We start from the raw sequence: 15,326 nt of genomic DNA on the forward strand, positions 1-15,326 counted from the left end.
TATCATTGGAAGAACAACTGAACTGCTGTTCTGGTGAATGTGTAGGTAAAGGCAGTAGCCATTTTTCTGAATTTCTCTCTATTTTAATCTTATGTCTCAAGTACAGTAGTATAATGGAGAAAGCTCCATCATAAAGAATCAAAGGACCTGGATTCCAATAATACTTCTGGGACTTACTGCCAACGTTAAATCATGCTGATAAAGGGTAATGATAACATCTAAAAATATTGATGTAAGCACTCAAAGAATCTACAAATTGACTTTTTAAAAGTTACATAGGGGACATGGCAGCAAGAGAAGATAAGAAAGGATAAATACAATGATACAGTATCTATAATTTAGCCTGCAAAGGATAGGAGAAAAATGGCTAATAGACAATTCTTTTGCCTGTCTCCTCCACTGATTATAATTGCCCTCTAAGAGTAACTCCTATTTACCCTTTATGTGTCTTATATTTAGATTCTTTCTACACAGTAGAAAGGCAAGGATGATCTCCAGTGATAGAGGAAATGTCTCACAAACATCCAGCATTTAAAAAAAATGCTTTTTGTCTCCTTATACAGATGAATTAACATTTTAACATATGTGTATATTCTTCCTCTTTTTCCAGAGTCAGCATGCTATATTTCCCCTTCATGATTCTACAGTACCTTAAAGTATTTAAGAGGAGCCTGTTTGTTCAGTTCCATTGACTTGTGCTTCCACATGTAAATGATTACACAACTATAAGGCATCAGTGAGTAGTGTCAATTGCTGTTAAACTCTTAAATTCAGTTAGTTTTACAAAGGGATATTTATTTCAAAAGTAACACAATAATAGATATAAAATTATATCCCTCAGAATACATCCAGTAGGGGTAGGGAAAAAGAAGTGGTTCATAGAATGAAATTCCTTCCCAGATGTGGGGTGTCTGCACCATGACAGTTTTTCATTGGCCTCAGTTTAGGATGACATTCTGGAGGTCACCCCTTGGTTTACAGGACCTCAATGAAAGTGTTATACATACATCTTCTATTCTTCTAATACTACAACAACCCTGCTGCATGATTTCATCACTTCATGATTTTACTATTGAAATACCCTACTTATTCATTGCCCTGCATTGTGTCCCCCTGCCTGACTGCAATTCATTCTCTAATCAGCTGTCAAAGAGCTATCCCTAATACCCAAGTCTGAAAATATCATCTCTTATTGGTCACATATGAAGGCTCCCTAGTCAGGCTGGCACTTAATAAACATTTATTACATAACAATTATGTGTCAGACATTGTACAAAGTACTAAGATTACTAGGAGATGTAAAAGACAGTACTTGCTCTTGAAGAATTCACAATTTAATAGGTGTGGGGAAGGATGGAAATAACTACAAATTGGTAATACCTGATAGAAGGAACTAGGAGTAAGAGAGATTGAGAAAGGTTTCCTGAAGAAGGTAGAGTTTTCATTGGGATTTCAAGGAAGCCAGGTAAGTCAGGGTGTGTAGAGTAATCCAGAAGGAGAGCATTCCATGATTGGGGAACACCCAGGGACAAATATACAGTCAGTAGACAGAGCATATTGTGTAAGACACAGAAAGCAGAGCAGTGTCATTAGATGGATGGACACATGGGGAAGTATGAGGTATAAGACCATATTTTATAAGGTTGGTGGCTATCGTATGTGGATTGCTCATTCTCTTGGGAAATTTGGCTGCTTCTCACATCTATTGCCTGGAGTTGGAGCTTCCACTAATAATTTTGTATGTATTACAGTTACAGCACCCATAAAGGAAAAACACAGCTCCCATTAAAAATGCTTCACTTTTCTTACCCTTGTATATTTTCCATTAAAAAGCCTATTATATGTTATACCAGGGGGCAGTTAGGTGGCACAGTGGATAGATCACCAGCCCTGGAGTCAGGAGTACCTAAGTTCAAATCCGGCCTCAGACACTTAACATTTACTAGCTGTGTGACCCTGGGCAAGTCATTTAACCCCAATTGCCTCACTAAAAAGAAAATAATAAAAATAATGTATGGTATACCAAATTAATTTCATAGTCATTTTAGGGAGAGTTACTAGATAAATAGATTAGAATAAACACCATTGGCACAGATGAGTCAGATATCAGCAGGAATTTGTCAAAACTCCAAAAATAATGATCAATTTATTGTAGTTTTCTGTAATTCATATTGAGAAGATGCTAAAATCTGGACTAGACAACTATGCAATTATGATGATTTCTGGTTGAATCGGAAACATTATAAGTATTATTTTATCATTTTTTACATTTCAAATATATTTCCATGAAACACTGAATATCAAAGAAATTATCTTGGGAAGAGACTTCAATTACTGTTTAAACCAATACACATTTGATTCACATTTAATAACAAGGTCTAAGGGGAACAAAACTATGCTAGACACCAGGAATAATACAAATTTTAAATGAAACAGTAAAGGAAATTTACAATTTAGTGGGAGCTATGATGCACAACATTTTTCATCAAAATAACACATGATAAATGCATAATAGAAAAGCAATAAAAATGCAATAAAAGTAAATAAGAAAAGTAATGAGATAGCATTGGAGTTATACTTTAAGGGACATTCAGAAAACAGATATTATGGAAAATACTTTCCCAAGATAGAAAAAAAATTATGAATAAAGGTTTAGGTATGGGAAAGCATAGGGATTATACATCAGATAAGAAATAGTCCACATTAAGTAATTAGCAAGGAAGCAAATTATCTGAAATAAACTGGATAAGTTGAAAGGTGGTAGATTTTGAAGGACCTTTGACACCATGCAAAGGATAATGGACTTTCTTAATAAAATGAGACAATAGAGAGTCATTGAGAACTTGGGGAAGAATCATAGGACCAGGTTTATGATTCCTTAATATTATAGAAGTGATAACCACAATTTTCTGAGAACTGACTGATCCTCACCCATTCCCCAATTACCAGGCCAATGAATTATCTGGGGCTGACCAGTCTTTGTCAATTCCAGACTCTTGATTGTTTTGTGGATCTTCCAAACAAACTATCCTCTCCCAAAGATTCCCAGGTTTACTTACTGGACTTCAAGTTATTATGCAGACAGGTTACTTTACATTAAGTAGTTTTCTATCTGTGAGAAATGTATTTTCCCCAAGAGCAGGTTTTTAGCTCCCTTTGTTCTTTTACCCCATATAAGACCTATCTTCAGTGCCCATCTTTGGGTATTCCTAACAATTTTCTTTGTGATACTCCAAGTTATAGTTCCTCTTCTCTTATTAAAGACCTTAATACTGTTATATTGATTGTTTCATTAATTTTCAGGTTGACAGAAAGTATGATGACCTTTTCGAACCCTTCCTCATCTGAGGTTCTGTAATTCAATATTTAAGGAATTTAGATATGAAAGAAGTTTAAAAGAAAACATATTTTTTTACTTTGGTTTAAATGTAGGTTATTGCAATAGTCCATGATTTTAGTAATGCAGGTTTGTTCTAGAATAGAAGTAGGAACACAAATAAATAGAAAGTAGGGGATTCATGGCAAAGACACACATGCATATATTTTATGCATACATACATACATACAAACATAAATATACACACAATAAATATACTCTTCAATTGCATTAATAGTATTTTGAAACTAATTAGATATGAAGTGAAAGGGATATAATAATGAAAATTAATATATTTAATGCAAACTGTTTGAACATGAATCGCAGTGTTTCTAACTTTATTAGTGGTCAGAAAAAGGAACAAATTTTTTGAGGAAATATAATAAGCCCTTTTATTGTATGATCATTTAATTTTATCTTCACAGGATTCCAATAAGGTGGATGAAGTAGATATTTTAATCCCCATTTTATAAGTCAGAATAATCACTTATTCAGATAAGTTAGAAAGGATTAGTTTAAGGTCATTCAGCTAGAAGAGGGTGAGGAGTGTTATTACCTAGATGTTATTTGGTTCTTTTTTTTTCCTTTCTTTTCTCACTCCAAGTTAAATTACCTTGTTGCCTTTTATTCGTTTTTATTTGTTTGTTTTCTCCAAGTCAATAGTTACTTCAACTATCCTATGTTAATCAATGGATAGATATACTTTGATGTTTTGATTATTATAATGTGCTTCTCAGGATTGTAGCTTAAAGAACATTGGATCATCAGGAGGGGGACTTCAGTTTTATTCCTGCTTCAGTTATTTAATATCCATTTGAACTTTGGAGTTAATTTAATCTCTCTGGGCTTCAGTTTCCTCCTCTGTAAAATGAAGGGTGTGGGTTAAAACAATCTCTAAAATCTCTTATATTTCTAAATCCTATTTTTTCTTATTATTTATGCAGATTTCTTGGGCAAAATGAGATTTGGAAATTTCTGGATTTTTCTTATTTTTACTTATTAATATATTATGATGAAGATTATTTTCATTTTTACCTACCGGGGAAGGTACTGTCACAAAGATGAAGTGATAAATAATAGTCCTCATGCTATAAAAATGTGAAGATATTTTGCACCCTTTCTCTCAATGGGTTATACTTTGTTTGTTTTAACTCTAAGAATGATAGATTATTTTATGGAATATATATTTGATTAGCTGGTTTCCCCTGAAATAGCAACATCTTTTCTGAGACAGTAGGAAAGAACAATTGAATGATGTATCACAATTGAAAGAACAATGACTCTCAAGAAAGAGATTTTGGTGTCACATTCCACCTAGGATGCTTACTACATGAGTGATGACATGAAAATCATTAGGCAAATAACTTAATTTCTTGTATCTATAATTATCACTAACATTTGTATAATGCTTCCAATGTGCCAGGTAATCTTTTTTTTACTACTACTACTACTACTACTACTACTACTACTACTACTACTACTACTACTACTACTACTACTACTAATAATAATAATAATAATAATAATAATAATAATATTTCAATAAAATAATGTGCCTAAACTAAATGTTTTCAGAGATCCTTCTAATTCTTAATCTATGATACTATGAATGGAAAAATACTTTTTTTGTGTCCTGGTTAGCTCTAGCTATCTGCTGTCATCTTCATATACTTAGTATGTCACACCATTGTTGAGGGGGTAAGCCATATATGACATTATTGTTGGATTTTATTTGCTAATAACCCTGTATCTTGGAGTTATAAATTAAGAATAAATGGTTAGGAGAATATAAAGATGCTTACAATTAATAGGTCATGTGATAACTATGTATAAGTTTAAACTACTGAGATTTCTTTTTAAGTATGTGGGAGTATAATATATTTTTTTCAAAGTGAAGCATAAGCTTTGTAACATTTTTTTTTCTTTTAACTTTGTTTTTATTTAAAGCTTATCTGAAACTGAGAATGATCTTATTCAATCCTGAAATCCATTTGGAAAATTGGTTTTAAGAAAAAAAGGACAAGCTATGAATATCAATTACTTTTAGTACAGGAAAAGTATTTTTGAAACTACCTTCCAATTTTATTTCCTTCCAGATGGACAAATTCAAAGAATAGTTGACTAGTTCCTTATACTTTGACTTTTCTCCTTAGATTTTTATGTCTGAGGAAGAATCATTCTAGTTAACATTTTTACAAAACTATACCCTCATTTATCAATCTATGCCAAAGAAATGGGCAAATGGGGAAATTTCATATAGAAAATAATTAAAGAATTGAATTGATGTTAATTTGTTCAAGTAAAGTTAAAGACTCCAACTGACTATGTATAGCTTATACTTTAATTCTGTTCATTTTATTTTCCATTACCTCAAAAAATAATTTTCTGGTAACTTATCCAAAATTCCAAATGTTTTGTGACTTTTCATTCCTTTCCTCCTCCGCTGACAGTTCTTGTTTTTCAGGTCTATTGCATGTAGCAGAATGCCATCCAATCGGAAGATGAATGCATTTCCCAGGGGTCATTGAGACTCAGAGATAGACTGATTTCTTTAAAAACAAAGAGAACAATTATTATTTAGAAGAAGTTTCACTCATTCTATTTCACATCAAGCTCTATTTTACTGGGCAATTGCTTAATGAGACTCAGGGAATAAATGCAAAAGTTACTCAGGGAATAAAAGATCTGGTCAAGGGGGCATAGAAATCTGTGGTAGTGATGGCCAGTATCCTAGTAGTGAAATATATTATGGAGATCTTGTGAAAGAAAGGAAAGATACTAACATGGCTGTTTAAGACCGGTGGAAACTGAGGAGATCCAAACATTATATGGGTGAAGCTGGCAAACCTTTGATTGAACTGTGCCAAATACTGAATCATGTTCCCTTCCTCCCATTACCATGTCAGAGGTGTTGATCTCAGAGATTTTGTTTCTCCAGAATATTCTGGTCAGAACAAGGCAAAAGCATCTTTGTTCAACAATTTCTTGAGATTGTTTATTCTATTATGAAGATTTTCAATTCTGCCCTGATTAAATATTTTATTAATTTAACATATGGTTTCTGCTTGGTCTCTTGGCAAGTTGAAAAATTAATTTAGATAACCTTGAATTATTAGTAAACTCATTAGGTGCTTGATCCAGGGGAAACAGATTATATATAATATTGCCAAGGTTGTTTATGTTTTTGTTTTTTAATCACATGCTCTCAGCCTGGTCATTCCCTCTGATACTTACAACTTTGTGACTATGGACAAGTCATCTAACTGCTATCAATTTAACTTTCTTCAACTGTAGGATGAAAAAGATAATAATAACACTTATCATCCAGTGTTGTTGTGAGGATAAAATAAGATATTTGTGAAAAGTATAGCACGGTGTCTAACACATAGCAAACACTTAAAAATGCATGTTTTCTTTCTTCTCATATTTAGAAAATATGTCCAGATTATTTTTCCACATCTGACACAATGGACCATTCAAAACCTGAATGTTAAGACAAACAGTTCATTATATATACACACAAATATACATACATACATATGAATGTATATGTATATTTTATATGTTATATGTATATATACCCAACAAATTAATATATATGAATGCATGGATGCACTATGTATATGTGCACATTTTATGTGTGTGTGCATACATATATATGTGTGCATGTATGTGTTTGTATTTGTTTGTGTGTATACTGTAACAATTGAAATGACACCACCTGCTGGAGAGTTACTATAGGAAAGCTCCGCCAAGAGGAGAAGGCGTCTGAGGGTAAGCCATGTAGTCAGTTCCTTGGTGTCAGGAAGTGATGTTTACTCATGGGTACTGTCTATCAAAGCTACCAGCCAATCAACTTGAGGAGCCTCCCATTTCTGGCAGGAGAACATGAAGTAGGAAGCAGACACTGGTGGAGGGGTTCTTTCTCTTTTGGGTTCCAGACATTGGCTTGGTGGCAGGACTTCATGTGGGAGGTTAGGAAGGCTAGGATTTCTATGCTATAAGAAATCTGTTCTCAATCTTTCTCTCTCTTTACTATCTTATATCTTTTAATAAACCCTTAAAAGCCTAAATTCTTGGTGAACTTATCAGTGATTTTAGTCATTTTACCCCCAAAACTCAGGGTGACAGATTAGAACACACATTTAGATTTTTAAACAACACAATACACACACACACACACACACAACAATTCCAAATTCAAAATAATGTATAATAAAGTAAAAAAAGTAGTCAGGATAACTGAATTTAAATTTTGTTTCCTACACTTAATAGCTATATGACCTTAGGATTTTATTTAACCTCTCTAGCCCTCTTTTTTTTCAGTGGTAAAATTAAAAAAAGATAATGGCATGTGAAAAAAAAGTTATAAGATGCAGCTAAAGCAGGGAAACTTACATTTCTCAAAGCATATTAGCAAAACAGGAAAAAAAAGAAAAGTTAAATTGCATGTTCACACAACAATTCTACTGGAAACTAAAGAACAGAAAAAAAAAAAAAAACAAAATTTAAAGACTAATAAAGTAAACCATTAGCTAATTGGATCCCAAGAAAGAAAGTAGAATATTAAATTACTGTACTAAAATGAGTGGGCATGGTCACCTGAGCAAGAGGATGGAGAAATGTTTTTTTTTCTCTAATTTCCAAGACTTCTTAACACCTGTTCAAAATAGAAATCATGCACAAAGGGTAAAACAACTTCACCTGTCTCCAAGGTCTACGATTCCTAGAATCCAAAAGAATATGTGTGTGTGTGTGTGTGTGTGTGTGTGTATGTGTGTGTATATATGTATATACATATGTAGGCATAAATATGCATGTGTATATATTTATATGTATACATATGTATGTACATATGTGTATTATATATAAATACATAGATGTATAAATATATGAATACAGAAATATGTATTGTATATATCAACTTTAAATATGAGTTATATTTTGAAGAACTCTCACTGTATAATTTGATCATTGACAATGCTATACTAAGGATTAGTGAAAATCCAGTAGGTCAACAACTAAAGAAGTAACAGAGTCCAGACCAGAGTCCAGTCTCCCTGATGACATCTCAACACTCAAAGAAGATGAAATTTCAAAGATTTTAAATGAACAGTTTTGTTTTTTTCTCTTCTGTTATTATATACAACATCTGTAATATGTATTCCCTGCAGAGGCCATCCCTCTGTAGACAATATCAAAGTGCAGGTTCATGAGGGACCACCCCTCTGGACAAAATTTCCCCTTTCTCCCTTTCCTATATTGTTATTAACTATTTTTTCTTAGCATAGGGTATTATATTCTGTTATTTTTTACTGTTTCATCAAGGAAATACTCTGTGTTCCTCAAAGAAACAAAGTGGGGAATGTGGTAAAATAATGGAATTTGGCACATGCCCAGGGGTCCAACCTGATTGATTTAGTAGTTTTTGAATTGGGTATGAATGAGAAACTACTAAGTACCCACTTAAGACAATTAAATTTTTAGCCACCTTGTTTAAACTTGGCCAAACCTGAGAAGGAGTGTCCTCAGAAGCTGTGGACTGTGTCATCAACAGAAAACCATTCTCAGCCACACTAATTGACAGACCTCCCCTTTGGGGGAGGGAGAAAAAGGTAGAAAAGGGACCGCAACAGGAAGTAGATGACACTCTTGCTCTCTCTCTGGACTTTGAGGAGCATTTTGAGCAGAATAGAGACTGGCTGCTGACTACCATAGAAATTACAGGCCCCTGGTGGTGAGTTAAATCCAGCCCTTTGAATTAGCTGAGCTGAAAGTGAGTCTGGGGATTTTATAGGTTTTTGTTAGAGTCTGGGGGATTATCCATTTTTCTTTTTCTCTATTCCCTTGTCCTTGACCTTATTAAGTTCACCTTTGTTGTGTATTTTATTCCCATTAAATAAAATCTGATTCATTTGTTGAAAAGAGGCTGTTAAGCTCCTTTCTTATTGGCCTGGGTGAAATAACAAAAAAAGGCTGTTAGGAGGGGAGGAAATGTTGAACCTAGAGGTCCCTCATTATTTTCTGAACCCCAATATTATGGCAAGGCACCCAATTAACTCTCTACATATTAAATTTTTCCCTACAGTATATATATGTATATCTACATATATACACACACAATCACATGCATACATACATACATAAGTACATACACACACATATAAAAGAAAAAAGATCACTGAGCTCATTTAGCATTTGTCCAGCATATCCCACAGTAGCAGACCCATGATCACAACAAAGGCTTATAACAAAGTTACTCTCTTACTTCAATATATTCCCTCTCCTCTCTAATACAGTGGAGACAATGGTTCTAGGCTACAGAGGTTTAATCTGGTTGCAGTAAACAGTGTAATGCCTACCCTTCAGGAACCAGAGCCTTACCAGACAGCTCTGTATCATCAGCAATGCAGCTCTTTGAACTGCTGGTGCCAGTTCAGAGAACTGATGAAAGGAGGAGTCTTTCATGAAGGACACTTAGAGAAGAGATTCTGTGTCAGAGGTGATGGAAAACATCACACTAAGCCTGAGAAGAGCTTAGCATTGAATGAGCGCAAGTTTTGACCACCCTAATGTCATATGATAAAATATGAATTACTCAGTATGGTAGAATTCTGAGATATTTTAAGATCCAGGCATCATAGAAACCATCACCAAATAAGAGAGTCACAAAGTGAAGAATAGTTGAAAGTCAGAAAACTGAAATTAACAAAGATATCAGGAAGGAGAAAAATCAAAGATCTTGAACACAAGAAGATAAGTCATTAGGAAAAACATTAACAACATAAGAAAATATGACCTCCAGATCTAATAAACAAGTTTATGCAAATATGAATATTGTAAAACAAAATAAATTGGTCCAGAAACTGATGAGACAGAAGAACCTCTGGAATATGAGGAGAAATGGAAATAAAACATGCTATTCCCCAATTATTTTTAAAAGGAATGAGAATTATAAGAGAAGAATTTATGATTTAAATAGAAAAACCAAAAAAAATAATAAAAAATTAATAAAAATTATAGTTTCTTTTAAATAAAAATAGCAAATAAGAAAAATATAAATCAAATTAACAGCCAAAAATGGAAATAAAAAAAACTGGGATCTGTCAAGGCAAGTCTCACTAAAGAAACTGCAACATCAGATCATCAATATAAATATATAGACATAAAGATAATCCTGAAGGAAGAAAAGCAAAAAAACAATATAAGGAAAAGAAAAATCACTCACTATCCCAGCAAAACATACTGATTTAGAAGATAGGAGGCTTAGAGATAACCTAAAATAACCTAAGGATTATAGGTATCCCCAAAATAAATGACAAAAATGTTAAAACCATAATGCAGAAAATAACACAACAGCTACCTCGAACTTTTCAACACAGAAAATACCATTTGAAGGAGTTCATAGATCTCTATAAAAGAAAAACCCAAGGATACAAACTCTAACACACATAGCAGTTGGATTTAATAATTGGATTCAGAAAAACAATATCAGAAGAAAGACCTTGGAAAATACAAGAGGGGGTTGGCTAAGTGGTACAGTAGATAAAGCACTGGCCCTGGATACAGGAGGATCTGCTGAATTCAAATCTGGCCTCAGATACTTGAAGCTTACTAGCCATGTGACCCAGGGCAAGTCACTCAACCCTCAGTGCCCTGCAAAAATAGAAAGAGAGAGAGAAAGAAAGAAAGAAAGAAAGAAAGAAAGAAAGAAAGAAAGAAAGAAAGAAAGAAAGAAAGAAAGAAAGAAAGAAAGAAAGAAAGAAAGAAAGAAAGAAAGGAAAGAAAGGAAGGAAGGAAGGAAGGAAGGAAGGAAGGAAGGAAGGAAGGAAGGAAGGAAGGAAGGAAGGAAGGAAGCAAGGAAGGAAGGAAGGAAGGCAGGCAGAAATATACAAGAAAAGAAATTTGAATACTTTAAGGCTATTATGTATCCACCAAGAACTGTAGGAAGGAATGTATGAGTGTGTTTTGAAGAGCCATGGAATATTAAAATATAAAGTGAAATTTGAAATATTTTTAGAAAGAAAACCAGCATTGAAGAGATTATTTGCTTCTCAAACACCCAAAACAACAGAAAAGAAGTGAATAAATCCAGCAATCAAGGAAAGCAGCAGACCTGTAACAGAAAGACAAATAAGAGATTTCTTTCTAATGGTTCACAAAGATAAAGGAGAAGAAGAAGTTGAGTGGACGTAAATGTTTTTGGGTGAAAAGAGATGGCATAGGAAGGTAGATGGAATCTTCCTCTGGGCATAGTATAGGGCATATAACATTTGTTCACTCATTTAGTCTAACTAAAGTATAGAGTTGCAACTTTTGGGTAAAAGTCCTATCTGGAAGCATGGGAGAACATGGGCCTAAGAAGGAGATTTGATGCAAATGAGGAGGAACAGGTGACCAGTAGAGGGTGCATTGTCTCCTCTGTTAAAAATGTGAGTTCCTTAAGGTCAAGTGCCATTTTTCAAAACTTTATATCCCTAAGGCTTAACACAGTTTATGACATATAGAAAGCACTATGTAAAAACGTTTCTTGCCTTGGTGGGGCAGCTAGGTGGCACAGTGGATAAAGCACTGGCCCTGGAGTCAGGAGTACCTGAGTTCAGATCTGGCCTCAGACACTTAACACTTACTAGCTGTGTGACCCTGGGCAAGTCACTTAACCCCAATTGCCTCACTAAAAAACAAAACAAAACAAACGAACTAAATAAATAAATAAGTAAAATTACATTAAGCTACTAAATAAATTTAAAACTGGTTTTATGGAAAACAAAACCATAAATGCTAATTGGCTAATTTGATTTTTAGCAATAAAGAAGCAAAAGAAATTTCCAGTATCAAAAATGAAAAGGGAAAATAGCTAAGCAATGAAGAAATCAAAGCAGTTATTTAGACATATTTTTCCGAACTACATGACAATAAAACTTTCAGTCTAAATGAAATGGGTGAATATTTACAAAAAAACAAATTGCCAAGATGTATAGAAAAGGAAATGAAATACTTAAGTTATCTTAGAAATAAGACAGAAATGAGCAATCTAAGATAGAGAAAAAGAACCAAATGAATTTATAAGCATATTCTATGAAATACTTAAAAAACCTGATTATATTATTATACAAATTCTTTAACAATATAAAGGAGTCCTACCAAATATCTACTTTGAAAGAAATATGCTTCTGAGACCTAAATCAGGAGAGTAAAAATAAAAAAAATATATTGATGAATTTCCTTAAAGAATTTTGATGCAAAATTCTCCAATAAAGTTCCAGAAATATCACAATAATATATCAAAAGAGATTATACATTATGACCAAGCTGGATTTATACCAAAAATACAATACTGATTCAATACTAGAAAATAGTATATCAAAAAAGCATAAGGTTATTTCAATAGATGCAGAAAAACACTTTTGACAAAATAAGACATCCATTCTCATTTAAAATTACTAGAAAACATCATATTAAGGTATCTTTTCTTTAAAAAGACAACAAGTATTTCTCTAAAACCTAGAAATAACATTATTTGTAATTGTGATAAATTAGAAGCTTTTCAGGAAGATTAGAGTTGAAGTGAGGACAGAAATGCTAGCTATATATAACAAGAATCCAAGAAAAAAATAGCTGAAGGAATAAAGATATCCATTGATGAAATAAAATTATCATTTTTTTTATAGATGACATGATGGTATACTTAGAAAATCCTAGAAAGTTAAGGAAAACAACTAGTTGAAACAATGGACAACTTTGACAAATTTGCAGGATGTAAAAGACCCCAAAATCACCATAATTTCTATTTATTTCGAACAAAATGCAGCAGGAAGAGAGAGAAAAAGGAATTCCAATTAAAATAACTGCAAATGTTATATGATACTTCAGGATTTACTTGCCTAGAAACACACAGGAACGATATGGACACAATTACAAAACACTTCCACACAAAAAGAGACAATTCTAAGTAATTGGAGGAATATCATAGGTAGAACAAATCAATAAACTAAAATTTATAATACTACCTAAGTTAAATTACCTACTCAGTTCCATATTAATTGAACTACCAAAGAATTATTTCATAGTGCTAGAAAAATAATAACAAAATTCAGGATAGCAATCTATGCATTAATAGCAACATTTTGAATATAATCAACTGTGAAAGATTTAGAACATCTTTTTTTTTTCTTTATTTCTTTTTTTTTCTTTTTTTTCTTTGCCGGGCAAGGAGAGTCAAGTGACTTGCCCAGGGTCACACAGCTAGTGTCAAGTGTCTGAGGCCAGATTTGAATTCAGGTCCTTCTGAATCCAGGGCCAGTGCTTTATCTACTGGACCACCTAGCTGCCCCAAACATCTTTTCAATAATAATAAAAATAAAGTGATTCATCACAATTCCAAAGAACTAATGATATATCTCCAGATAGAGACCTGACAGCCTAAGAGTACAGATGAAAGTATATATTGTTATCCTCTTTCATTATTTTTCTTGCTTCCACACCCTTAGAACATGATTACAGAATAAATATGTTATGCATGACTTCATATGTATAATGGATATAATTTTTCTTGAATTCTCAATAGGGGAGATTGGGGAGGAGGGAAGGGAATTCATTGAAAGTGAAAATAAAAATTAAAGAAAATACAGAAATAATTCCAATGATTCAATTTTTACGTAATTCAATCAATCAACCAATTAGATAAGGAAGTTCATAATAACGCTATTTACTCTAGTCTAAATGCTCTAGAGTCTAGAAAAGCAGGACATATTGATTATTGGACCTTTATATGAAAAGCAAAGTCAGAGAACATCTAGATAGAAAAAGCAAGAATAGAAATTGGCATTGAATAGAATATGGAGAACAAGAAACTAGGTTTAACTTAATTAAAACCACTTATAAAGTCCAAAGATGAATACCTAAATTCAATGACCTGATTACTGAAACAAACAAAAAAAGATACCAAATTTATCTAAGTTGCCACTGGGCAACTTAGATGTCTTTTAGTGGTCAAAAGCAGTTAGGCAAATTACAGTCATAGATACACAAAGCTTAAAAATATTGGAGTGTTGTTAATTAGAAATTAAAGGCAGAATATGGATGTACATGCTTAGGTTTTTGCACCTATATGGCTTGGATTATTAAGAAAAATCTTAAAGCTGTTAAGGAAATGGATGGAGTTCTATGGGAGCATGCACAACTCCCTCTTTTCAGTTAGGAACTATAAGAAGCAACAACACTTTACTGCATGCTCCATGTTGAAATGACTTTCTGTGAAATATTAGACAGGTGGAAATATTTCAGGGGGTGAGATATGGGGTTCTCTTCTGGGAAATTCTTGGTGAGGACTGGGTAATATTTTTAACAACACAAATTTTCAAGGTATTTAACAGAGAAGTAAAGTATCCACCTGTTGGATACATATTTGTAATTAAGAACTATATTATCTGGTCACCCAAAGTCTAATAGTATTCTGCTGTGTTAAAGAAAACATTTCAACGTAAGTAGATATATTACATTTTTTGGTAAGTATTTTATGAGATCCATGCTAATAAGGTATAATGTAATAAACCTGGGATAGATGAAGAATAAGTTTCTTAGGAAAGTTCCTCTTTCCTTCCCATAGGCTTCCCTTTTCAATGACATCACTATCAGTACATTTTTCAAGTAATTTATGTTTGAAACTTGAAATTACTTCCCCCTTTTCTTTCCTAGATAGCAGGAGCTAGTAAGATTTGTAGCAGATGGATTCTGACCACAGGATATGAAAAGACTCATCAAGTATCACAGAAAATAAAGGGACAAGCCTGGCTATGAAAAAACACATCATCTGACTCCAGCCCTAATGATTCTATATTCTTCTCACACTGCCTATCTAGTCCAGTTACCATTATTCTCAGTGACAATTAATGCTTTCAGTAGCTTTTGAAGGATTCAGGTCATAGATACCTGCCTAAAATTGCCCTAA

This window comes from Dromiciops gliroides, chromosome 1, assembly GCF_019393635.1.
Source record: "Dromiciops gliroides isolate mDroGli1 chromosome 1, mDroGli1.pri, whole genome shotgun sequence".
In the NCBI taxonomy this organism is placed as follows: Eukaryota; Metazoa; Chordata; class Mammalia; order Microbiotheria; family Microbiotheriidae; genus Dromiciops; species Dromiciops gliroides.